Below are 25,641 nucleotides of genomic sequence, written 5' to 3'. Positions count from 1 at the left end.
TAGATAGATATGCATGATCCCTAGAATAGAGCAAAACCAAATTTTACATCTCACAAAGACCTCTAAGGTGACTTGTATGTGTTTTAGTGCATATTATATACAAGTGAGATGTTAGGATGATGAACAAAGCTCAAGATGTTGATTTAGTGCATTCCTTTGAGTTTTAAATTCATCAAAACACATAGTTATGTGTTTTCCCATCATTGGGAAAGCTAATGTACAAGTCATGTGCATTATGCCCAAGGAACATGATGGGATATTGGTTTTGAAAATGTTTTTAAAATGTTTTGGAAAACCTTGGTGAAGGCTATCTTTTGATAGTAATCACCATTGAATAGTTAGACACAAACTTGAAGAAAAACACTAAAGTTTTGCAAGTTTTCAAGTTTGTGTCAATCTTTGAAAATATGATGTATTTTCATAGAAAACTATTTTTCCATGATTAAGTATGCCTAAATAATGTCTACACGAAATTTCATAATTTTTGGATTTTGTAGAATTTTCTAGGGTTTCTGATTGACTGAAATGGAATTTCAGCAACTATCGAGATCGATCCATGGATCGATTGAGTTCCATGAATCGATCCATGGATCGATTCCGATCGAAGCTCGCTGGATCGATCAGCCGATCCATCCAGAGTCTCGAATCGATCCGTGGATCGATCGAAAGGTTCAATCGATTGGAACCCAACTCCAATCGATCCAAGTTGCTGATTTTGGCTGATTTCAGCATCTTTGAACCTCTTTGAGTCTAGGTAACCATTTCAAACCCTTAAATACATTTGTATACATACAAAGGGTGTTTTCATGTTGAAAATAAGGATGGATTGGTTAACGAAGACTAAGTAGAAGTTTAGGTTGAGGTTGTTTCAAATTTTGAATATTTGAACCTCAAAACTTCCAAATTTGGGTTTCCTAATGTTTTAGGGATTCCAAGTCATTGTTGGTGCAATGACAGAAGTTACCACCATGTATTTAGGGAGGGACTCTTTAAAGACATGAAAGTTATTTTTCATGAACCTTGGAAGGTGGTTAACCTTCTGTTGTGAACTTGCTCAAGGTTGAGCATTTAAACTTGAAATGGGGAGAAATGGGGAGTGGATATCCTCATTATTTCAAGTGGACACTCATGTGGTAGATAATGCTCAAGGTTGGGTAGTTGTCTACATTGAGGGAGAAGTTAAGGATAAATGAAGGGTATGGGACCTTCATTATCGTGTTGATCACAACGAGTGATGTTGTGAACAACGATGAGCAACTCTTGGGAGAGTCTTCAACAAATGGATTTGTTGAAGTGTGCCCAGAATTGGAGCATGGGTTGATGTGTGTCCAACGATGGGTTGATGTGTGCCAATAGGGGGAGAATGTATGGTTAAGCTTAGTCCTTCATTACCTATGGGAAGCTCATAGGGGGAGAATGAAAGGACTCATGAAAGGGAGTAAGTTAGACTTTCATTACCTAGAGGGAGTTTGCCCTCTTAGGGGGAGAATGAAGAGCTTAATTTATGCTTTCATTACCTAGTGGCATGAAGAAGGAGGCTATGGGATTAGCCTAACTTACATATGGGATTGTAAGTGTTATTGTCGTATTGTCAAACATCAAAAAGGGGGAGATTGATGGTGCAATATCCCTCAGGTCAAGGTTGACCTGGGTAACCAAGCTGAGTCTTGGTTTGGGTTTAGATGTTTGACAATAAGATATTGATTGAAGAAGAGTCAAGTAGGTCAAGGTTGATACTTGACCTGAAGTCCTAACTGGGATATTAGGCAAAATGAAAGTCCTGAGTGAAGTGAGTGGTGAGTGAAGCCAGGTGCAGGAAGTCCTAGTGAGTGAAGCTAGGCATGGAAAAATCCTGTCATAGTGAGTGAAGCTAGGCGGATGGAAGTCCTAGTGAGTGAAGCTGATGGAAATCCTTGTGAGTGAAGCCGGTGAAAGTCCTAGTGAGTGAAGCTAGGATGGAATGGTGAGTGAAGCCGGTGAAAGTCCTAGTGAGTGAGCTGAGTGAAAACCCTAGTGAGTGAAGCTAGTGAAAGTCCTAGTGAGTGAAGCTAGGAGTGAAACCCTAGTGAGTGAAGCTAGGTGAAAGTCCTAGTGAGTGAAGCTGGGCGAAAACCCTAGTGAGTGAAGCTAGGTGAAAGTCCCGTGAGTGAAAGGAAAATCCAGATGGATCAAGGATGATCGGACATCGGGTCGAAGTCCAAGTAGGTCAAAGGATTGACCGATACTTGGCATGAAAGAAAAGTCCAAGTAGGTCAAAGGATTGACCGGATACTTGCACGAGAAAAGTCCAAGTGGGTCAAAGGATTGACCGGACACTTGGTAAGGGAGTCCTAGCAGTCAAGGGAGTGACTAGATGCTAGGCATGACATACCAACAGTCAAGGTTGACCGAATGTTGGTTAGAATGTTTGGGACTTGGTTTTGGACAAAACCAAGTTCGATCGATCCGTGGATCGATCCGGTCTGGATCGATTAGTGGATCGATCCGGCCATAAACTCGGATCGATCCGTGGATCGATCTAGATGTCCCAATCGATCGGTGGATTAGGCCGGATCGATCCGTGGATCGATCCAGCGGGTTACAGATGCGCTCTGGATCGATCCGTGATCGATCCAAAGCCTCCCGATCGATTGGGAACATTCAATCGATCGGGATCCGACCGCTGGCGCTGCGTTCGATGGCTGCGGCAAGAACTTCACCGATTCACCGAGCTCGCCAACTCCTCCACGGTAGCTCTCGGATCGCTTCTTGAAGGATCTTGGAAGCTCTCCAAGTCAAGAGGCGGATCAAAGCCAAGAAGAGAAGCTAGGGTTAGGGTTTTGTACTCATTGTAAGCTTGTATTTCTTGTATCCTTTCCCTCTCTTCTTGTATTGAGTATTGTAGGGCTTCTCCGCCCTTGGTAGTTACCACAAAGGAGAGTTTTATTTAGTGGAGGGTGTGTGTGTTGGTGTGGATCCTTGGATTAGTCACCTCTTGTGAGGTGGATACCAAGTAAAACCAACCGTGTTAGCGTTGTGTGTTTGTTTCTGTATTTTCCGCTGCGCATCTTTGAAGGAACAAGCAACGCCGAGCACCGAGCGAACGCGACGAGCTATTCCCCCCCCCCCCCCCCCCTCTAGCTACTTTTGGTCCTAACATAAATATCATATTTATATTATTTAATTAGGCCTTTAATTAAATGATTCTCCCACTGAATTATAAAACTTGGTAGGAGCAAGTCATGAATGTGGTTTTACCCACACTACTAGCTCCAAATCCAATTACGATGACATTCATGTAGGACAAGATCCATATTATACCTTATCTTGAATTAGCTTTGGCTATTTGGCCAAGACTTGTATAAGTTAGGTAGGCAACGTTTACCAATTACATCATATGCAACTCTTGTCTAGCGAGGTGAATAAGACTATCTATTCATGTACCCATCGTATTAAATCCATATTATAACTAATCTTGAGTTAGCTTTGGCTAATCACTCAAGACTAAGGGGGCGTTTGGTTTAGGGGAATAGGAGTAGGGAATGGAAATGAGAATCATTGATTGCCATTATTAATGTTTGGATTATAGGAATAGGAATGCAAATAAGGGAATGCATCCTTGGAATTGGGTAATAACTCATTCCCATGTACCTCCCCTTCAATGAGCTATTACCCTATTTTCATCAATCAAAATATTTCCTTATTCCAAAAATACTCTTGACCTAAAACTAAAATTTTCTCCCTTAATATCAAATATCAAAATATATTTATTTATTTTTTCTTTCATATCACTTCTCTCTCCTTGTTCTCTCTCATCATATTTTCTCTCTCATCATTTTATCACACACTTTCCCTCTCCTTAATCTCTCTTATCACACTCTCTTTCCTTTTTTTCTCATTACACTTTCTCTCTCATCATACGTTCTCTCTCCTCAATTTCTTCTATCGCACTCTTTTCCTTCTTTTTTTTCTCATCATACTTTCTCTCTCATCATACTTTCACTCTCCTCAATCTCTCCCATCACACTCTCTTTTCTCTTTTTTTCTCATCACATTTTTGCCCTCATCATATTTTCTCTCTCCTCAATCTCTCTTGTCACACTCCCTCCTTTTTTTCCTCAACACACTTTCTCTCTCATCATACTTTCTCCCTCATCATACTTTCTCTCTCCTCAATCTCTCCCATCACACTCATTGTTCTCTTTTTTTCTCATCACACTTTCTCTCTCACCATACTTTCTCTCTCCTCAATTTCTCTCATCACACTCTCTCTCCTCATTTTTTCTCATTATATTTTCTCTCTCTTCATCCTCTCCCATCATACTTTCTCTCACATCATATTTTCTCTTTCATCTTCTCTCATCATGCTCTCTCCTATCACACTCTCTGTTCTCATTTTCTCTCATCACACTTTCTCTCTCTTCATTTTTTCTCATAACACTTTATCTCTCATCATACTTTCTCTCTCATAATTCTCTTTCATCATATTTTCCTCTCACATTCATCTTTCTCTCACATCTAATTTTTTTCTCTTATTTTCCTTTAAGGGTAAAAAAGAAAATTTTGATTTATTCCGATAGAAAATATACAACTAACCAAACATTGCTTTTAAGAGTGATATCCATGTTCATACCCATTCCCATTCCACAATACAATGATTCCCATTCCGATTCCTATTCCTAGGAAAGAACTAAACACCCCCTAATATAATTTGAATGACATCATAGGGGATATGCCTCTAAGTTCTCAATCTAATTGAGGTAACTTAGTTAAGTTGCACCCAAAGTCTAATAGTTGGACATCACAATTGTCCTATCACACTCTACCAAGATAAATTGAACTTTGGTTTGGCAAAACCTGACTACAATTAATTGAGGTAGTAGTGAGTAGTGAACTTTGGTAGACATATTAAAAAGACCAAATTATGATTAAACTGCACATGCATCACATACAATCATGGCATAACATGGCATACATCAACATATATGCTAAATAAAACGTGACATGGTTATGACCTCAAGTCAATGAGAATGTCAAAAGGTCAACCTAGGTAAAAGTATCTTCTCCAAGTACTTCCTTGGTCATTGTGTGTTGTTGTCCTTCTCCCTTTTCACCATCATCTAGTAGACTAGCTCTTTTAACATTTGTACAATACAAAATCTAAAGAAACCTTGAGTTACATTTGAGAGTAGTTTAAATTTACAACAGGAATAAAAAAGATGAAAGGTACGACACGTAGGTCGTATTATAAATTACAACACACACACACACACACACACACAATCATCCAATCATATTGGGGTAAGGGGCCATAACCATGCACCATGGCATATTAAACACATGTTCTTCTATATCACTTATAAAACAGAACTAAAATGATGTATACGCATTCACAAGTGGCTCTGATACCACTGTAGGATCTTATGCATAAAATAACATGTAACACAGCGAAAAAAGGATCCCTCTAGAGATCCTTGCGAATACTGTATACTACATTTTCCTATTCTATCAGATAGAATAGTTATCTTTGTTACATGAACCAGTACTCCCGATAGTAAATTTGATTTGGATGCAGATCTCAACATGATCAGCAAGTCTGCGCCTCTATGATATCCACACGAACACGTTCTCTGTCCATCTCACGAACTCATAATTTTGAGAAGAAACAATCTTTGTTGTGCTAGCAACAACACAAGGTTGTTTTTTTGCCAAGAGAAGAAGAGGAAGAAGAGCAAAAACCAAAAAGATCACTATCACCCAAAAGGTTACTTCACTTATATAAGGTTACTTCACAAAAGGGTTATTTTACCAAAAGGGTTGCTTCACCAAAAGGCTACTTTACCAAAAAGGTTACTTCACCTAAAGGTTACTTTTACAAATGGATTTTGTACTCATCCAATAAATAAAAAAAGTTTTTATCTCTTGATCTTTCTTTTGATTAATAATGTATTAATCTCTATTAATATTCATTAATCTTAATGAGTTGGATTTAGTATATTAGATTAACCCTAACCCAATAAGCCAATGAGTCAGACCCATTACTCAATGAGTCTAATCTGAATTCATTCGAGTCTAACTTAATGTGTATAATTTGGATTAGACTTTACCCTATAATCCATCTCCAACTCAACATGTTCTTTGTATATGATCCAATAGGCTCTTATAACGTTGGCAATGTATCTAAAATCATTTTAGATATATAAGCAATGAGTGATATCTAGCAATGCATTATTACTACCCAAGTGACGAGAATGTCAAGATCTGACCTAACCTTTCCGTGTCTATTATCTAGTATGACTCAATCCTTCTATCCTTAATATCTAGATTGATCAATGAGGCATAGACCGTATCATCCTCTTATTAATCTGTGTTTATTGATCTCTAAGTGGACACACTCAATCAAATAAGCTTAATATCATATATTGACTTATTTGAGCATGACCATGCATTCTTGTGTCCTACTAATCAAGGGGTCTATAGATATCGCTTCTGTCATATGGAAGGGATAGATCCCATCTACATCACTCACATTCCTTCGTATAACTTATTGTATATCCAGTGATCGACTTCATAGTTCACCTTGTTATAGGTGACATTTGTGATACCAAAGTGCACAACTCCTTATGTAGGGAACTATAGTGACTTTAGGTCTAAGAACTATTTATACTAATAGTCACATGAAAATATTTATGATACTCATATAATGATCCATAAAATATTCTTATGGTGGGTCATTCAGTATATATTCTCTAATATATATCCATGTATCAACCTGATATCAAATATTCATGACTTGTGAGATTAACTCATCCATTGACCTATATGGTAGTCTCAATGTATTAATATTATCATTGTATATTAATGCTTGACTAGGAATAGTTTAGAGTAGTGTTCTATATATATCTACAATATCTCACAATCAATTCAATCAATTGATATGTTGTAGACTAGAACCTACTACCATATGACATTATTATACTTATTCATTCAGCACTGAACTAAAGTAAATATAATAACCAACTTTGCCTTTTATTATACATAATAAAATATGATACAAAAATATCCTTGTCAATTATCTCATAATTGGTACTAGGGCTAATACTAACAGACCCTTCTTGACCCACTTGGATTTTCCTTTGCCTGACCACAGTTAGGACTTCCCTTGCCAACGTGCAGTCCTTCTTGACATACTTGGACATTCCTTCACCTAATCACAGTTACAATACCTATAAAAATCTGCATGTCATACTCATCAAAATCTAGTATAAAGGAAAATACAAACTTCATGCTTAAATAACAAAGGTTATTCATGTTCAGAAACATGGAAATCCAAGGCTAAAATACTAAACTTTAAACTATTCATGTGCATGGAGTTAGCAAGGAAGAACTAAGCTACAATGTAAAATTATGCATACCACGAGATCTAACTACACTAAAATTCTGCACTAAAATCCTACTCATGATATTCTAATAGCAAAGGATACTAGAAAATATCCCCGTGTATATCTAGTGGCAAAGGTACTGATCATGTCCAACTAATAGCAACAGAACTGGAAAATAAATCTGTTCATGCATTTTCAAGAACAATAACTTAATAAATCTACACATCATAAATTATTTCCAACTAAGCAAAGTAATAAGAAAGATTACTGCTGCTAACAACATCTACACGTGGTATACTAAAGCATGCATCAAACCAAACTGAAACCAAGCAATTATACTTATCCAACAAGCATCCCTAGCTGTTTATTGCTGTTTACTCGACCACAAAGGATTTAAAACTGCCTATCTACAGGAATGGACAGAAACTGTACTAATTCTAATACATAGCAAACCTCAAAGGCTGTTCTTATTCGTTCCATCAAGGAAGAATCTAAACTAAATAGCACTACATGGCACAGAACAACCTCACGGCAGCAAGCCTCAAGAACAAATCTTACAACTTAAATCCCGATTGTGTAGAAATCTAAACCAAGGTTCAAAGTGGCAGATTCGGATGGAATCATCTAAGCCAAGATAGTATAAATAATATTTACACTTATCCAAGAAGAAACCAAAAATCCAAATCCTCAATTCGCAGCAGCAAGCACAAGTAGAAAAATCCGTACAGCATGCTTCAAATTCCAGAGATGCAAGGAAACATCCAAACAAATTCGGAGCGACTCCTACCACAGGTGAGTAGTACTTACAGTGATTTCTTGGACTTACAGCCGAAGGAAAGGGTTGCTAGGGTTCGGCGAGACTCAAAATCACAGCACCTTCTTCGCGTCTACGTGCTCTCCACGTCGAGGAGGTCACGAGGATAAGAAGGATTTACGGAAAAACCCCCTCGCCGACCGCCGGAGGAAGAGCCCTAACTCGGCTTTGTCTTCGCCCAAGCACAGCGCCGTCGCACACGTAGAAGAGGAAGAAGGAAACGGGATTTTAGGTCACGGGATCAAACTTAGGTTCTCTTCTTATAACTAGGGTTTTTATTAATTACTATAGCTTATATATTTTTCTCTGCTTCTTAGGTTAGCATCGCTCGCTGGCACAGCTGGTCAGTCAGGTTTTGCTCGGGTCAGAGGCCTCGGCTTCGATCCCTCAGCCGCACAATTTTTTCCAATCTATTTTAAATGTTCCAACTATAGCTTAAATAATTTCGCTTCCCTTCTTAATTACAAAACAACCGCAGACCAGTTGGTTGGCTGGGTTCGGCTGAGGTTCGGCTCGGGTCGAGGTTGTGGGTTCGAACCTTGGCTTGGACAATTTTTGAGCTAAACTTCTTTCGTTTTGTAAAAATATCAAACGACCTCCAAAAATTACGTAAAAATACTCCAAAACTTTCTAAAAATCTCTAGAACATTTTAAAAGCATTTCCAGATATTTTTGAGGACATTTAGAACTCGAAGTAGGGAAAATTGGGTTGTTACAAGGACTCTCTTTGCTAATGTGCGGTCCTCCTTAACCCACTTGTACTTTCCTTTACCTAACCCTCGAGTTAAGACTTTGCCTTGCCTAACCTCCGAGTTAGGACTTTGCCTTTACATAACCTCCAGTTATGAATTTATCTTGCCTAATCCTCGAGTTAGGATTTTCCCAGTCAAGTATCTGATCCTCCATGACCTATTTGACTTCCCTCTCACATATCATCAAGTATCCGATCAACCTTGACCTACTTGACCTCTTTCAAATATTTTCCAAACATCGAAACTCAAATTTGAATCCTTTCAACCTTAGTCAAACTAGTTAACCTTGACCCAAGGATGATTACACCAACAATCTCCCAACAATTAGTTGATAATACTTAGAAAGAAAATTTAAGTATTTCCTGTATGCTAAAATTACCATAATTGTGTACCCTATCACATGCCATGCCATCATGATATACACATTGACATTGCATCTTTCCATGATATTGGATACATGTCATGTCATACATGCATCATTATTTATGATAGTAGTTTTTTTGAAAGTATGCATTTGATGTATGCTATGATCATTATCATGCATTATTTTAATAACTTGAAATTAAGGAAAATGACATCCATTGGCATTCTAGGTTGGATGATTCAATTTTAAATGCCTAAGTTAAAAATGCATGATCCCTTATTTTAGGAGAAACCTAATTTACATCTCAAAAAAACCTTAAGGATGACATGTGTATGTATTGAGGCACATTAGATACAAGTGAGATATTAGGTAGATGAACAAAATTTAAGATGTTGATTTAGTATATTTATTTGAGTTTTAGTTTCATCAAAATACATGAATTTTGAGAAGTCCAATCATGGGGAAAGCTAGTATACAAGTTATATGCATTTAGCCCAAAGATCACAGTTGGAAATTTATTTTGAAAAAATATTTTAAAATTATTTTGGAAAACCTTGGTAAATTCTATTTGTTGATAGAAATCACTATTGATTAATTATATATAAAATTAGAATGAAACATGAAGTTTTCAATGTTTTCTAATATTGTGTCATTCTTTGAAAATAGAAGGTACTTTCATAGAAAACTATTTTTCCCTAATAGCATATGACATAAATAATGTCTACATGAAATTTCATGATTTTAAGAAAAACATAAAAGTATTTAGGGATTTTTGAATTTTAGTCTAAAATTGAAATAAGAAAATTCAGTTACAATAATCGATTGGATCAATCGATTACTTCACACTAATCGATTAGGGCAATCCATTGGTGTTGAATTTTTATGAGCACAGAAGTTCCTAAAATCGATTAAGTGATCCATTTAATTGTGTGGAATTAATTGGAAGGTTAAACCAATCGATTAAGACATTCCAGAATTGATTGGTATCTGGAACCAATCAATTGGAAGCTCTGATTTCGGCTGAAATAAGTTTACTTCAACTGATTAAGCCACACTTAGGTCATTTAAATATTCCTAACCATATAAGATGCTTTGATAAGTAATTAAGGGTAATTTTCTTGAAAAAAAACTAGAAATTAATGGTTATAGGGGACTAACTTAGAGTTAAGGAGGAGGTTTAGATTCAAGATTAAATTTTTAACCACATAACTTTAATTTTAGGATTTTCTAAAGGTTTAGGAACTCCAAATCATTGTTGGTGCAATGATAGAAGTTAGAGCATGTTTTGAGGGGGAGGTCTTCCTTAAAGACATGATTTGAAATATTTTTTTTAATAAGGATGATGAAACAATGGAAAATTGAAAATCTTCATTGTGATGGATGTATGCTCAAGGTTGAGCATAGGAAACAATGAAAGATATGAGACGTTTATTAGGTTCATTTGAACGAATTAACTCTTGGAAAGATTTTTTCATGTGTATCAAAGGGGGAGAATGTATGATTTAAGTTAGAAACCCTCATTCATGCTTTGACATAGAATGAAGATGAAAGTTTTGTTAGGACCCTTGGCGACCGGCTAGAGGGGGGTGAATAGCCCTGCAAAGAAAAATGAAAAACCTTTTTTGAACTTTATAGCTTTAACAAAATTAACACTTGCATAAAATATAAAAGACTGATTAAAAAGGAAGAGGTACAACGAATTACTTGATTACAATCGGGGAGGTTGTTAATCCAAGGAAGTGGAAAGCGCACTAATGTCTCCTTCGAGCAGAGAAGTCTCTTGCAGCAGTTGAAGTACTCAAAGTACGAAGCTAGACAAAGGACATCATTTACAAGTGTTCTACAGTGTTGTGCCAACCCATTCGGACCAGGGCTGTATTTATAGCCCTGGTCGGGGCGCCTGGAAGGATTCCAGACGCCTCTAGGTGATAAAATTTTATTTCCATCGTAATGGATTGCGATTATTGTGATCCAGATAAAATTCATGGTCTAGGCTCTCGGATTGTTCGGGCACCGGGATCGTCCGGGCGCTAGGATTGTTCGGGCGCCCGAACAAAGTTAACCTTGTGTTAACTTGTTTGGTCTGGGTTCTTGCTTCAGCTCCACTCGCTTGGGTCTGGGTCTTTCTCTTCGACTCTGGTTCCTCTTTCTTGGGTGATTTCGACCATCTAGAATATGTCTCACTCGAACCCCACTTCCAACCTTTTTGAGCAAACTTCCGCTCTGGCTTCTTGTCTCTTAGAAACGTCGCGCGTCTCCTTCTCGTCCGCCCGTGTACTCTTCTGCAGCACCTCGTCCCTCGGACACACCAAGCCCGTCGGCTCTCTCTCATGTCGTTCTTCTCACTAGTTGCATCTTTCGCTCGACTTCTTGTGCTCCTAAGTTCTTGCACCCTTAGACATAGGGGTTAAATACTAACAGGACCTAACCTAACTTGTTTGATCACATCAAAACTACCTTAGGGTACTAACAATCTCCTCTCTTTTGATATGATCAAACCCAAGTTAAGTTAGGGTAAACCATAAACAAATAGTTATAATATTTGCACAAAAAATTTGCCTACAGAAATTAAGTACAAAATACAAAAAAAAATTAATATTGTACTACCTCCCCCTAGACTTAATCTTACTACTCTCCCTTTTGATCACATTTAAAAGTGGGGTACGTTAAACATAGTACTTGGAAGGTCTAAAAAGTCTAAGGGAAAAATAAAAAAAATGAAAAGTTAAGTTTAAACAATTTTAATTAGAAAAAAATTTAATAAAAACTTTAGCAAGGGTTAAAAAAATTTCATAGAAAGTTCATAAAAACTTTAAAAGTTAAAAAAAAAATTTGCATTTTGATCACTAGTTCATAAAAATTTCAAAAGATTGTTTAGATTAACTTAAACAAATTTTAATGATTAGATCTTTTTAAATAAACTTTTCTAGCAAAAATTTAAAACATTAGTTGAATGCTTCACAGTAATTCAATTAAACATTCAATTCAGTAATTATCTTCTAGGCTGTGGTGAGGCACTAGGTCTTCTTGGTTATTGGAGCATCAATCACTTCTAGATAAAGCCTCTTAAAGAATTTAAACATTTAACTTTCTTTCTGAAAGCCCTAAGAAAGTAATTAATCTAAATATGATTTTGGAACCCAAAATATGTTCCTTCCTACAGGATTAATCATAAATTTCTTAGGAATATGTTTTTATGATATTTTCCTAATTTGACCCTTATGGTATTTAAAATACCAGTTTAAATTATTATATCTCCTAATATTTTGATTATTTGGGCATACATGATTTTTTAAATATTCTATTTCTATTTTAATTTGTCATTTTATATTTTTAAATTATCAAACAAATCTAAGGGGCATACATTAACTAATTATCTTTTCAAGTCTATATTTTTTTTTTTCTAATTTTACTAAATCCTTGGAAAGAATCTTAATAAATTGAAATGACTTTTTAAGGGATAAGGCACGTACCTGATTTACCTCATATTCTGATACTCTCCCTTCATCATAACTTTACTCTGATGATCCTCCCCCTTCGTCGATGCTCATCTCTGAGCTGGTTTTGTTTTCCTTTAGATGGTTTGCCATTAGGGCTATTCCGACGTAGGCTTCAATTTTGGATTCGGAGGATGATGATTCATTCCATGTCGCTTTTAGATTATACTTGGGTCGGGCTAGCTTCTTGTTCTTTTCCTTGTCCTTGTTCTTCAATTTTGGGTAGTCATCCTTGATCTGCCCTTCTTCATTGCAGTTATAGCATCGGGCATTCCTTTTGTTCTGATAATGCTTTATTGTCTGCGATTTAAATTTATTAGTTTTAATAAATTTATTAAACTTTCTTACTAGTAGCACTGCTTCATCTTCGTCGATCGACTCTTCAGAGTCAAGATCTTCCTTCTTGGCTTTCAAGGCAAGATTGTTGTTCAACTTTTTGATTTCTTTAGAATCTGCACATCAAGTTTCATGAAATTCAAAAGTAAAAAACAAATTCTCTAGTGTACTTACCTTGAAGTTCTTAGAGATGTAGGTGGATGAATGCTTGCACTGGCCATCGTCTCATTACTTCAGTCGGCGGTTAGTCCCTTCTAAAGCACCTAGCTCTGATACCACTTATTAGGACCCTTGGCGACTGGTTAGAGGGGGGTGAATAGCCCTGCAAAGAAAAATAAAAACCTTTCCCGAACTTTATAGCTTTAACAAAATTAACACTTGCATAAAAGATAAAAGACTGATTAAAAAGGAAGAGGCACAATGAATTATTTGGTTACAATCAGGGAGGTTGTTAATCAAAGGAAGTGGAAAGCGCACTAATGTCACCTTCGGGTGGAGAAGCCTCTTATAGAAGTTGAATTACTCAAAATATGAAGCTAGACAAAGGAAATCATTTACAAGTATTCTACAGTATTGTGCTAAAACATTCGGACCACGGTTGTAGTTATAGCCCTGGTCGGGATGCCTGGAAGGGTTCCAGGCGCCTTTAGGGGGATAAAACTTTATCCTTGTTGAAATAGATCACGATTATCATAATCCAGATAAAATTCATGGTCCGGGCACCCAGACCAAGTTAACCTTGTGTTAACTTGTTTGGTCTGGGTTCTTTCTCCGACTTCGTTCTCTTGGGTCTGGGTCTTCCGCTCTGGCTCCGGTTCTACTTCCTTGGGTGATTTCGGCAATCCGGAATAGGGCTCACCTGAACCCAACTTCTGACCTTCTCGAGCAAACTTTCACTCTGCTTTCTTGTCCCTCAGAAACGTCGTATACCTCCTTCTCGTCCGCCCGCATACTTTTCCGCAGCACCTCATCCCTTGGACCACTGAACACGTCGGCTCTCTCCCGTGTCATCCTTTTCGCTAGTTGCGTCTTTCGCACGACTCCCTATGCTCCTAAGTTCCTGCACACTTAGAAACATGGGTTAAATATCAACAAGACTTCACCTTGTTGGATCGAGAAGCGCTAGAGGGGGGGTGTGAATAACGCTCGTGACTTTCACTTGTTTCAGATTCTGAAATCATTCAAGAGTTTAAGTAGTGGAAATAATAAAAAGGAAAACAATCACAAACACACGACCCAAGAATTTACTTGGTTCGGAGCCTAGGATGACTCCTACTCCAAGGCACATGCTCGTTGAGTGTTTCCTTTGGGCAACAACTATAATCGTGAAAAGTTTTACAGAAATTCAATACAAGTAAAACAATAACAATCTTATACTGACAATAAAAGAATAGTAGAATCACAGCTTCTGGTTGTCGGGGGGGGGGGTAACTACAACACTTCAGGGTCATCTCTTGAGCAGCCAATAGTCGAAAGAAAGTTTTTGGATTGATTACTTACACTGCTGCTCGAACACCCATTTTATGCACTGCTGGACGCGCCTCAAACCCCATCCAAGGTGCCTCAAAGCCTCCCAAGTCAGCCGTGTGGATCAGCGCAAAAACCTTCGTCGCTTATCCTGCTTGAGGCGCCTCCAGCTCCATCCGAGGCGCCTCAAGCTCCTCTTCGCAACCAACTTCTATTTTGCACCTGAGGCGCCTCCAAGCTCCATGGAGGCGCCTCAGACACTGTTCATCCGAGGCTTAGCTTGTTCCTTTTGTACGTGGAAGACATGTTAGTCCCTAAACAACAACATACCCTACAAGACAAAGTTAGAACAGACATAAGCATGATAAATAAAGTGATCGACAGTCATCAGACTATCCGGGCCTGACTTTGAATTTTTGACCGGAAACCCTAGGTCGACCTGAAGCCTACTGTTCCCTTTACGGGGAACACGTCCTCACCTACTCCCCTCAGGAGAGATTACCTGATGTCAATCCGGTCCTCCAGACCGACTGGACTTTCTGCCTAGGGTTGCCACCCCCTAAGACCTAGGGTTACCACCCCCTAGGATTTTTCTCCACCTAGGGGTTACCACCCCCTAGGACCTAAGGTCCCCCCCCCCCCTTAGGATTTTCCTCCACCTAGGGTTACCACCGCCTAGGACCTAAGATTGCCGCCCCTTAGGATTTTCCTCCACCTAGGGTTACCACCCCTAGGTCCTAGGGTTACCGCCCCCTAGAGTTTTCCTTCACCTAGGGTTCCCAACCCTTAGGACCTAAGGTTACCATCCCTTAGGATTTTCACTTTGCCTAACCGCAGCTAGGACCTTTGCCTAAGAACACTTAGGGCTTTCCTTCAATCTCCATAAGACATGTTAGATCACAAATAAGCTTAACTTTGACTCCTTTGCCATTATCAAAATTTTGGTTCGATCGTCGGATGCTTCCCGCACCAACAATCTCCCCCTTTTTTATTATGGCAACTAAAATTCAAAGTTAAGTAAAATAGATTCATAAACGATCTTCAAAGTTTAAGTAAGAAACATAAACAAGCTTAAGGCAACAAGCATAACTTAAGCTAAAACATACTTAAACTTTTAAGGCCCCCCTTAATAAGAGAGCTCTTTTTAAATTTTATGAATTGAATTTTTAATTTTCCCCTACTCTCCCTCTTTGCCATATATAAAAAATAAATAAGGGAGTAAGAAGGAACAGTGATTAATGGCCTTAGCTTGTTTTTAACTTTTCAAAAAAATGTTTAGAAAATATTATTGTAAAACTTTTAGTTAAATGAAACTTTTAACTTATAGAAATTAATATTCTTGATCAAGTTTGAAAAATGACTTTAGCCAAGTAAAATTATTTTGACTTTGAAAAGTAACTAACTGAATTTGAAAAAATATTGAAAGGTTTAAAAAGCTAGGTAAGCTTGTAAAATGCTAAATTTGAAAGGCTTTGAAGAAATATTTCGTTAAATTCTTAAAGCCTTTTTAAAAGACATCTTTTTTATTTCGAAAATCTTTTTGAACAATATTAAGTTAAAAAAACTTTTTCGAAAAATACTTAGCTTAATTAAAAAAAATATTTTGCTAAATGTTGAAAGAAGTAAAAAATATTTAGTTTAGAAAGCTTTTTGCAAAAAGAATTGAATTTTGAAAGTACTTAGCAAAAAAAAACTTTAAAACACTTAGTTAAATTTGGAAACCTTGTAAATAATATTTATCAATTTTTGAAATATTTGGTAAAGTAATTTGAAAATCTGGATTTTGAAAGGACTTCGAAAAAGACAAAGTTTTTTTTTTTAAAAAAAAAAAAAAGCTTTTGAGAAAACTTAGGCTTGTAAAGTTGCAACTAAGGCCATTTTCACATAAGTTCAAGAAGTCCTAAAGTCCAAGCATGAGTAACTAAGAACTATTAAAATTGATCACTTAATCCTCTTGACCACATGTCTAACCATTTAGCTACTAGCTGATTACCTAGATGACAACAACTTTCACTTGGTTAGTCAAGTTAAGTCAATTGATCCAGTTAGATTTGACTAGGTCTGGATGACTTAACTTGATTAATGTAATGTTGGTTTTTAACGCTCAGACTTACTGTGATGCACAGAAATAAGCATTCTGAAGTCTAGGTTGTACCCTATGCATCTCACACCGTTCTAAGTTCTTCAACCACAACCAAGGTAAGCCTAGTGTGCTTGTGAGATGCTCTGGATGAAACTAGGGGAACATGATATCTAAAGATAAGTGCCTAGGCTAAGTCCAAATTTTGAAGGTCTAATAAAATCAAGATTTTGAAAACATTATTTTCCTAAAATTTTGAAGGATACAAGAACCAAGCGGATTAAAGATAAGGAACATCAGGTCTATTCTACTAAGTACATTCCTATTTATCTTCTAAGTGCACTGAACTCAAGTTCAGGTAAGGGCTTTGTGAATATGTCAGCTAGGTTTGATTTGGACTCAACATAATTAAGTACAATATCACCCCTAGCTACGTGATCCCTTACAAAATGGTGTTTTACTTCTATATGTTTAGTTCTTGAGTGGTGAATTAGGTTTTTGGTTAGATTAATTGAACTTATGTTGTCAATTGAAATTTTAGTGTTTTGATATTCTAGTTGATAATCTTTTAGTGTATGCATCATCCATAGTAGCTGAGATGCACATTCTCCTAGGGCTATGCACTCAGCTTCAGTGGTTGATAGGATAACACAATGTTGCTTTCTGCTTGACCAACTTACTAGGCATTGACCTAGAAATTGACAACTACTACTTGTGCTTTTTCTATCTAGCTTGCACCCGACATAGTCTGAGTAAGAATAGCTAGTCAGATCAAGAGTGCAGGTCCTAGGGTACCATAGTCCTACATTTAGGGTTCTCTTAATATATCTAAGTATTCTTTTAACATGAGTTAAGTGTGACTCTTTTATACAAGATTAATATTTTGTACACATACCTATTGTGAAATGAATATCTGGTCGGCTTGCAGTTAATTACAGTAGACTCCCTATCGCACTGTGATAGTATTTCGAGTCTACTGGTTTACCTTCTAGGTCTGAGTCAACTTTAATATTAGTGGCCATAGGTGTATTAATATTTTTTGAGTTGTCCATTCCAAATTTTCTAACTAATTCTTTAGCATATTTAGTTTGATAAAGGTAAATTCCATCTTTGGTTTGTTTAATTTGTAAACCTAAGAAAAAGTTCAGCTCACCTACCAAACTCATTTCAAATTCATCTTCCATTAATTTTGAACTCTTTTAAAAATTTTGAGTTGGTGGATCCAAAAATTATATCATCTACGTAAATTTGGGCTATAAAGATGTCTTTTTCTAAGGTTTTTATAAAGAGGGTTGGATCTATTTGACCTTGGTTGAACCCTTTTGATATTAGATAATTGGTCAGGCATTCATACCAGGCCCTAGGAGCTTGTTTTAGTTCATATAGTGCCTTTTTTAGTCTAAAGACATGACTTGGATATTCTAAGTCCTCAAATCCTGGGGGTTGATCTACATATACCTCTTCTTTAATAAATCTGTTTAAAAATGTGGATTTCACATCCATTTGGTATAGCTTGAATCCTTTGTGTGCTGCATAGGCCAGCAGCATCCTAATGGATTCAAGTCTAGCTACAGGGGCATAGGTCTCATCATAGTCTAACCCTTCTACTTGGTTGAACCCTTTGGCTACTAATCTAGCTTTATTTCTAACTATATTGCCCTGATCATCTAATTTGTTCCTAAAACCCCATTTAGTATCAATTATGGTCTTGTTAATGGGTTTAGGTACTAATTCCCAGACTTGATTTCTTTCAAATTGGGCTAACTCTTCTTGCATCGCTAAGGTCCAGTCTAGGTCTGGTAGGGCCTCATCAATAGTTTTGGGTTCAATTTTAGAAATCAGGGCTATTCGGCTTAGGTTCTTTTAAGATGACCTAGTTTTGACTCTTAGAGTTGGATCACCCAAAATTTGGTCAAATGGGTGATTGGTGCTTGTTCTTGTTGGTCTGACACTTGGGTTAGGAATTGGTTCTTCAGATTTATTAGGTTCAGGTTGAATTCTGTCATCATCTTCTGTATTTCTTGAGTTAATATTTTTTGTTTTATTATTTTCATTTCTTATATCGGGCAATTTATTTTCTTCATCAAATATTACATTCATTGTTTCTTCAACTTTTAGGGTATTTTTGTTATAGACTCTATATGCCCTACTAGTTGTTGAGTACCCTAAAAATATTCCTGTGGTTGTTTTTGATGAAAATTTTCCTAAGTAATCTTTGGTTTTTAAGATGAATACTTTACACCCAAATACTTTTAAATAGTTTAAGTTAGGGATTTTATTATAATATATTTCGCAGGGTGTTTTATTCTGAAATTTGTTAATTAGAATTCTATTTTCTATATAACAGGCTGTATTAATAGCTTCAGCCCAGAATTGATTGGATAATTCATATTCGTTTAACATGGTTCTAGCTGTTGGTTAGTCCTAGGAAAAACGTACCGTTTCCACTGTACAAAATTTTTTGTACAAGTGTCGAACCTTTCCTTAAATAACCTATTGCGTTCTTTAGAAGTTAAATTAGGAATCGCAGACGGAGCTTAACATCATTGATTCCAAATTTAACTTTTCTGTTCTTAATGGTTTAGATTTGAATCGCAAGCGGAACTTAATACTATTAATTCAAATCCACCTATGTTATTAATTCCATTAAATATTAATTTCCAAAATTGGTTTCTAGGACTGCATGACGAGGTACATGGCCTTCTTGGATATGGGAGCAACCACCACCACCTAGACAAAGCCTTTTAAGGAAAGCTAATATTTAATTTCCTTAAATAACTCTAGGTTAACCAAAAAGAACAATCGAATCACAAATTCGAAAAAGAAGAAAACACAAAATCGAAAAATAAATACGATAAACTAGATCTAATTGCCTCTTGTATTTAGAATTCTTACAAAGAAAATAACTAGTATGATGCGGAAGAAAACTACTAGTTATACCTTCTTTTTGTAAGCTAATGACCTCGAGATCTTCTGCCGTATTCCTCACCTCACCTTGGACGTCGTGTAAGATATCGAAAAAAATTAAATAATAAATATTATTGGACGAAAAGTCTTATTGGGTTTTTCGGGGATTTTTAGAAATTTTTCGAGAATTAAACGGAGTCCGTATGACTCGTTTTAAGGGGATGGATTCGGGGTACAGAGGAGGCGTATTTGGAATAGCCAGTTAAGTTGGGAGTTGATGAGAAATTTAACTTAGGATTTAATTAAATATAAGCTAAGTATTTAATTAAAAACCTAATATCTAAATTCCCGATTTCCCTTCCCCTGTTCGCATCCCCGATTCTTCTCCCTTCTCTGTTCTTCGCATCTCCGCCCCTCGAGCAGGCGATCGGCGATCTTTCTCTTCCCCCTCTCGACGTCGCCGGCGCAGGGCAACCCTTAAGCATTGAGGAGGGAGCTACTGACTCTTCCTCCTCCCTTTCTTTCTCTCTCACGTATGCCCGACCCGACTTCCTCCCTTTCTCTCTCGCAAGCAGACGACCCGACGACGACGGAGAGGTTTCTTCCATCACGATCTCGTCATCACGTGTCGTCGGAGGGAAGAGGTTGCTGGATCTCGACGTTGCCTGTCATCCCCGATTGAGCGATTGCATCTTCAATGGTGTCTTGATCGCGATCGGTCGTTGCTCGGCTTCTAGGGCACGGCGGAGCTAGGGCACGGCAGGGGGGGGGGAGTTGGTTCGCATCTCCCTTAGTTCTTCTCCTCTGTCTGCTCACTGGGGGTTGACTCGCAACTCCATAATTGCTGGATTGAAGTGGGCGACACCACCGGGGAGAGTTTAATTGAGGTATACTTCACCTTGAATCATACGGCTTCAAGATCTTGTTTGATTGATCTGCTTGGTGATGTTCTTTCTGTTCTGGAATAGAGGAAGCATTGGACCAGTATGTGGTGGATCTTCCCTGTTGCCGGTCACTGCCAAATCCAGTTCTTGGAGTTGTGGAGGTCTCAACTGAAGAGTGAGTGATCTATTGAGGTTTGTAGAGCTCTGTTTGATAAAGAATTTAGTAAGCTAATTGTTCCACGGCTAGGTTCTGTGTTGATTTTGGAAGGAATTGGTGTAGGGCTTCTTGGTAGCTGCCAGCAGAGGTTCTTGTGGGCTGTGAGATTCAGAACTTGCTACCAAAAACTCACGGTAAGTGATTTCCAGAGAGGTATCTCTGTTATTCGCATTAGTATGGGCTAAATTAGGTTTTATAAGGGGTTGTAGGGTTGTTCTTATTCAGTTGGTGTTGTTGAATCCATGTTGATATTGGACTAGGGATTTTGGATTGATTCTTGGAAGGATATAGGTGTGTGTGTGCTTGTAGCTTATGGACAGGGATCAAGGTGCTGTGAGCTATTGGATTTGCTGCCATCCCTCAAGGTAAATGTCTACCACTAGTTTCCTTCTTAGTGTGAAATTGATTCATGGTTAAGGAATTGGAATTCAGCTTTGATATATTGATTTGGATTGAATCTTGGACTGGTTAGTGGATTTAGAAGAATTTATGATGAGTTTAGATTAGTGAGTGCATTGGATTGATTTCATTATGGAATTGGAAGTCAGTTTGCATTTTGATGATGAATTGGTGGAGTGTTGATGATTGTATTGGGTTGGAATTTGTGGATAGGGTGATTGGTTGTTGTGGATTGTTATGTGATCATTCATAGGATCATTGGGTTGATTGATGGATTGGATTATCAGATGAGGTTTGTTGATGATGATGTTAGGTTGATGTGGATACATGATGGAGATTTGATTTCGTGATAGGTTATTATGGGTTGTTGTCATTATGAGATAAAATGATATTAGAGAGATGGATTTGTTATTGGATTAAAGGATGTGTTGAGTTGGGAGATTAGTCTGAGATCATATTTCAGTGGAGTTATCCTAGTTGAGTAAGGATTTTATTTAGCTATTTTAATTCATGTGAATTTAGCTAAATAAAATATGTATATATTGCTTTGTGCTCGCAGGACTTTATTTCGAAGCGAGCGTCTCGACGTGGGATTGGATTGTTTGACACGGTCGACAGATAAAGGCGGGTATTTCTTCCTTGGCCTCTATATAGATTTTCTTGTACTTAGTGCATGGTTATTATTGGATGAATTAGGCTGCTTTATCTTATATCATGATCGGTTGTTGTTTTTCCTGCATGATACTTATGCTTGACCTTTGTGATGATCTATTTAATTCATATACAGTCTTCACTCTTGATATCTACTCTGTTGTGATTACACGTGTAGAGTATGTCTTATAGGGATTGTCGGGTTGTTGGTATTACCATGCTGATTGGGTATATGATGTTGACTGTACATAGGTGGGTTTGTGTTATAGGAGTCATCTTGTTGACCGTGCATTTACATGTGGTGTGTACATACATATTTGTCATGTACGTTTGGAGGAGTTGTGTTGATTGTATGTTTGAGGTATATACACAGGTCTGTTGTGTTTTTACTGGAGGATACATGGTGGGATTATTGGAGATTTTTGGTTGTTTATACATGTGTAGTGTGTACATATGTTTGGTGGGATACGTGGAGGTATCATGACGATTATACACATATTGGAGGTATTTATGAGGTTTGGGGTGTTGCATGGATGATGATTATATATATATATATCATGTTTATCATTCATTGCATCTGATGACCATTGTCTCCCTTGTGGTTGAGAGAGTCATCGGTTTGGTTTAGCGCCGCACACTCGGCCACTCATGGGTAGTGGTAGCTGGAGCAGTTGCCGCTCGTCCTGTCGTGCCACCCGGTCACGAGGTTTAGTGAGATCCGGCGTTGTGAGCAGTCGGCTGGAGGGTAGTACAGTCGTCACAGACCCAAGCCTCTCGGCCATACAGGGGTCGTGGTGTTCGGAGAGGTGGCGGGGGTGACCATGGAGCATGCATGCACTTTTGCATTTGATGCACGGTGCATCTGCATTTGCATACATGCCTAGTAGATACTAGTTGCATGTGATTGTCGTTGTTGCACTTGATTGAGATATGGTTGTTGCATTTGGTTGTCATGCTGCATACATGTCATTTATTTTACATGTATATGCAGTCGTATTTATATTGCACAGGTGTCATGGGTATATCTGGGTATATATCTATCATTATGTTAGTTGTGGTTTGTACAGTTTATATGTTAGGTTATTATGTCAGATATGTTTAGGTGCATTGATTATGATAGTATGATCATACTCTTTATTCCCTACTGAGACTGTATACTTGTGATCTCCATGTTGTTTATGGACCATGCACTATCTTGTCTATTACCCGCTGAGTTACCTATACTCACCACCGCATGTATACATTTATGTTTTCAGGTAGATGGTTGGAGTGTCGCTCGGAGTATCCTGTCTGCCGGGTCCTACGTCACATCCGAAGACTGTGTTCATTTTCTATTGTATATTCTTTTCTTATTCGTGGCATTGTATTTGTGTTTAGCCATGTGGATATCTTATTCTTTTGGTGTTGTATTTGTGTTTAAGCCGTGCCGGCATGCATTGTATCTATTTGTCTTGTGTGGGCTTTCCGTTTTCGTTTTTCCGCTGTGTTGGTTTTTGGTACAGCCGTGTGGGCTGTTTTATATATAACTGCGTGGTTGTGATTGTTTCATTCCAGCTGTGTGGGCTGTTATTATAACTGCGTGGTTGTGTATATAAATATTCCAGCCGCATGTGGCTGATGTATTTTGCTTGTAGTGATGCTTCATATTGTCACTAGTACAGGGGAGACTCTGCTGGATTTTTGTCTGGCAGGGACTCCTTTGGGGCGTGACACGTCGTGTGGGCGACGATCCTCCAAGATGAACACCACCCAAAAGCTTCTTCCTATTCTTCTAAAATCCGGCCACCACCACCACCAAGGAGAAGAGAGCAAAAGGGAAAAGAGAAGGGAGAGGGCCGACCACACCAAGAGGGTCTCCAAGCAAAAGAATAAGAGTTGTATCTCATGAAGCCCCCTCACCCCTTCTTTTATATTACTTGCCCAAGGCAAATAAGGAAAAACTTTTTATAAAAAATAAAATCATCCTCTAGTTTTTCCTTTTCCCTTTTTATTTTTCCTTTTCTTTCCTCTTGATTGAATCAATCACCAACATTAATTTTTGTGATGATTTTTTATTTTTAATTATGGCCGGCCCCTTGCTTGGGCACCAAGCAAGGTGGCCGGCCACCTCATCAAGGGAAAAAGGAAATATAATTTTTTAAAATTTTACAAGAAGAAATCCTCTTATAAAATTTACAAGCTCTCTCTCCTAAAGTAGGAGTTAAAAAAGGAAAGTTCTAAAAATTAAAACCATGTTTTAAAATTTAAAACTACTCTTATAAAATTTTCTTTTTTAACATGATGATAGAAAATTTTAATTTTAAAACTTATCTTCATTTTTTTTCTTAACCCATGAGGATGGTTAAAAAAGGAAAGTTTTAAAACTTTTAAAACTCTCTATTAAAACATGCAGCCTAATTCAAATAAGGAAAGTTTTGAAAATTAAAATCTCTCTTTTAAAACTTATAGTTTTCTACAAAGAGAAGATTTTAAAAAATTTAAAACAACCCTCCCTTTTTGATTTATTGTGGCCGGCCCCTTCATGCTTGGTCACCAAGCAAAGGGCCGACCCCTATAGAAGAGGATGTGTCCGACCCTTGCTTGGTCACCAAGCATTGGACCGGCCCACTTCTTGGAAACCAAGAAGAGCCTTACATTTGGATGGACTTGAGGCTATAATGAGGCTATGACAGGGACCTAGAGGAGAAATTAGTTTTGGCCTTTCGATGAGCTTGAGTATCCCGTGCTCGCCCCGAACACACAACTCAAGTTCATCGATAATAACTCATTCCACTAGAGAGTTATTACCGCACTACCGCACCAATCCCAAATTACATTATGGGCTCCTTCTTATTATGAGTGTGTTAGTCTCCCTGTGTTTAAGATTACGAATGTCCACTAATTAAGTAAGTTACTGACAACTCAATTAATTAATATCTAGCTCCAAGAATAGTACCACTCAACTTCATTATCATGTCGGACTAAGTCCACCTGTAGGGTTTAACATGATAATCCTTATGAGCTCCTCTTGGGGACATTCTCAACCTAGATAACTAGGACACAGATTCCTTCTATAATCAACAACACACACTATAAGTAATATCATTTCCCAATTTATCGGGCATATTGATTTATCGAGCTAAACCTCACCCTTTGATAAATCAAATAAATAAATATTAAATATATGTGCTTGTTATTATATTAGGATTAAGAGCATACACTTCCATAATAACTAAGGTCTAGTTCTTTTACTAAGTCAGTACAAAAAGAACTTACCTAAATGGTCCTACTCAATACACTTAAAGTGTATGAGTGTAATTTATTAGTCAAGATAAACTAATACTTAATTACACTACGACTATTCTGACGGTTTGTTCCTTTCCATCTTAGTCGTGAGCAGCTGTTTATAATTTATAAAGAAACGATAACATGATCTTCTGAGTGTGACACCACACTCCATGTTATCTACTATATAAATTAATTGAACAATTACATTTAACAAATAAATGTAGATATTGACCAAATATGATTCTTTTATTTCAAAATAAATGTTTACAAAAACTAGGCTTTTAGTATACATTCCAACACTAGCGGCTTCTTATAGGGTTCTATTTTTACGTTCCACTAGACCATTTTGCTGGGGGGTTCTAGGGCAAGAATATTCATGCTTATACCCATTAGTTTCACATAATTCAATAAAGTTATGGTTTTCAAATTCTCCTCCATGGTCACTTCTAATTCTTTTTATCTGAGTATCTTTTTCATTTCATATTAGCTTACAAAAGATTTTAAATACTTCAAAAGTTTCATCTTTAGTTTTTATGAATTTTACCCAAGTAAATCTTGAGTAGTCATCGATTATTACTAAACAATATTGGGTTTTGCTTAGTGACTTGGCTCTGTGTGAATCAAACAAGTCTAGGTGAAGGAGCT

This window comes from Zingiber officinale, chromosome 4A (genome assembly GCF_018446385.1).
Source record: "Zingiber officinale cultivar Zhangliang chromosome 4A, Zo_v1.1, whole genome shotgun sequence".
NCBI lineage: Eukaryota > Viridiplantae > Streptophyta > Magnoliopsida > Zingiberales > Zingiberaceae > Zingiber > Zingiber officinale.
Note: the sequence above shows the minus strand (reverse complement) of the source record.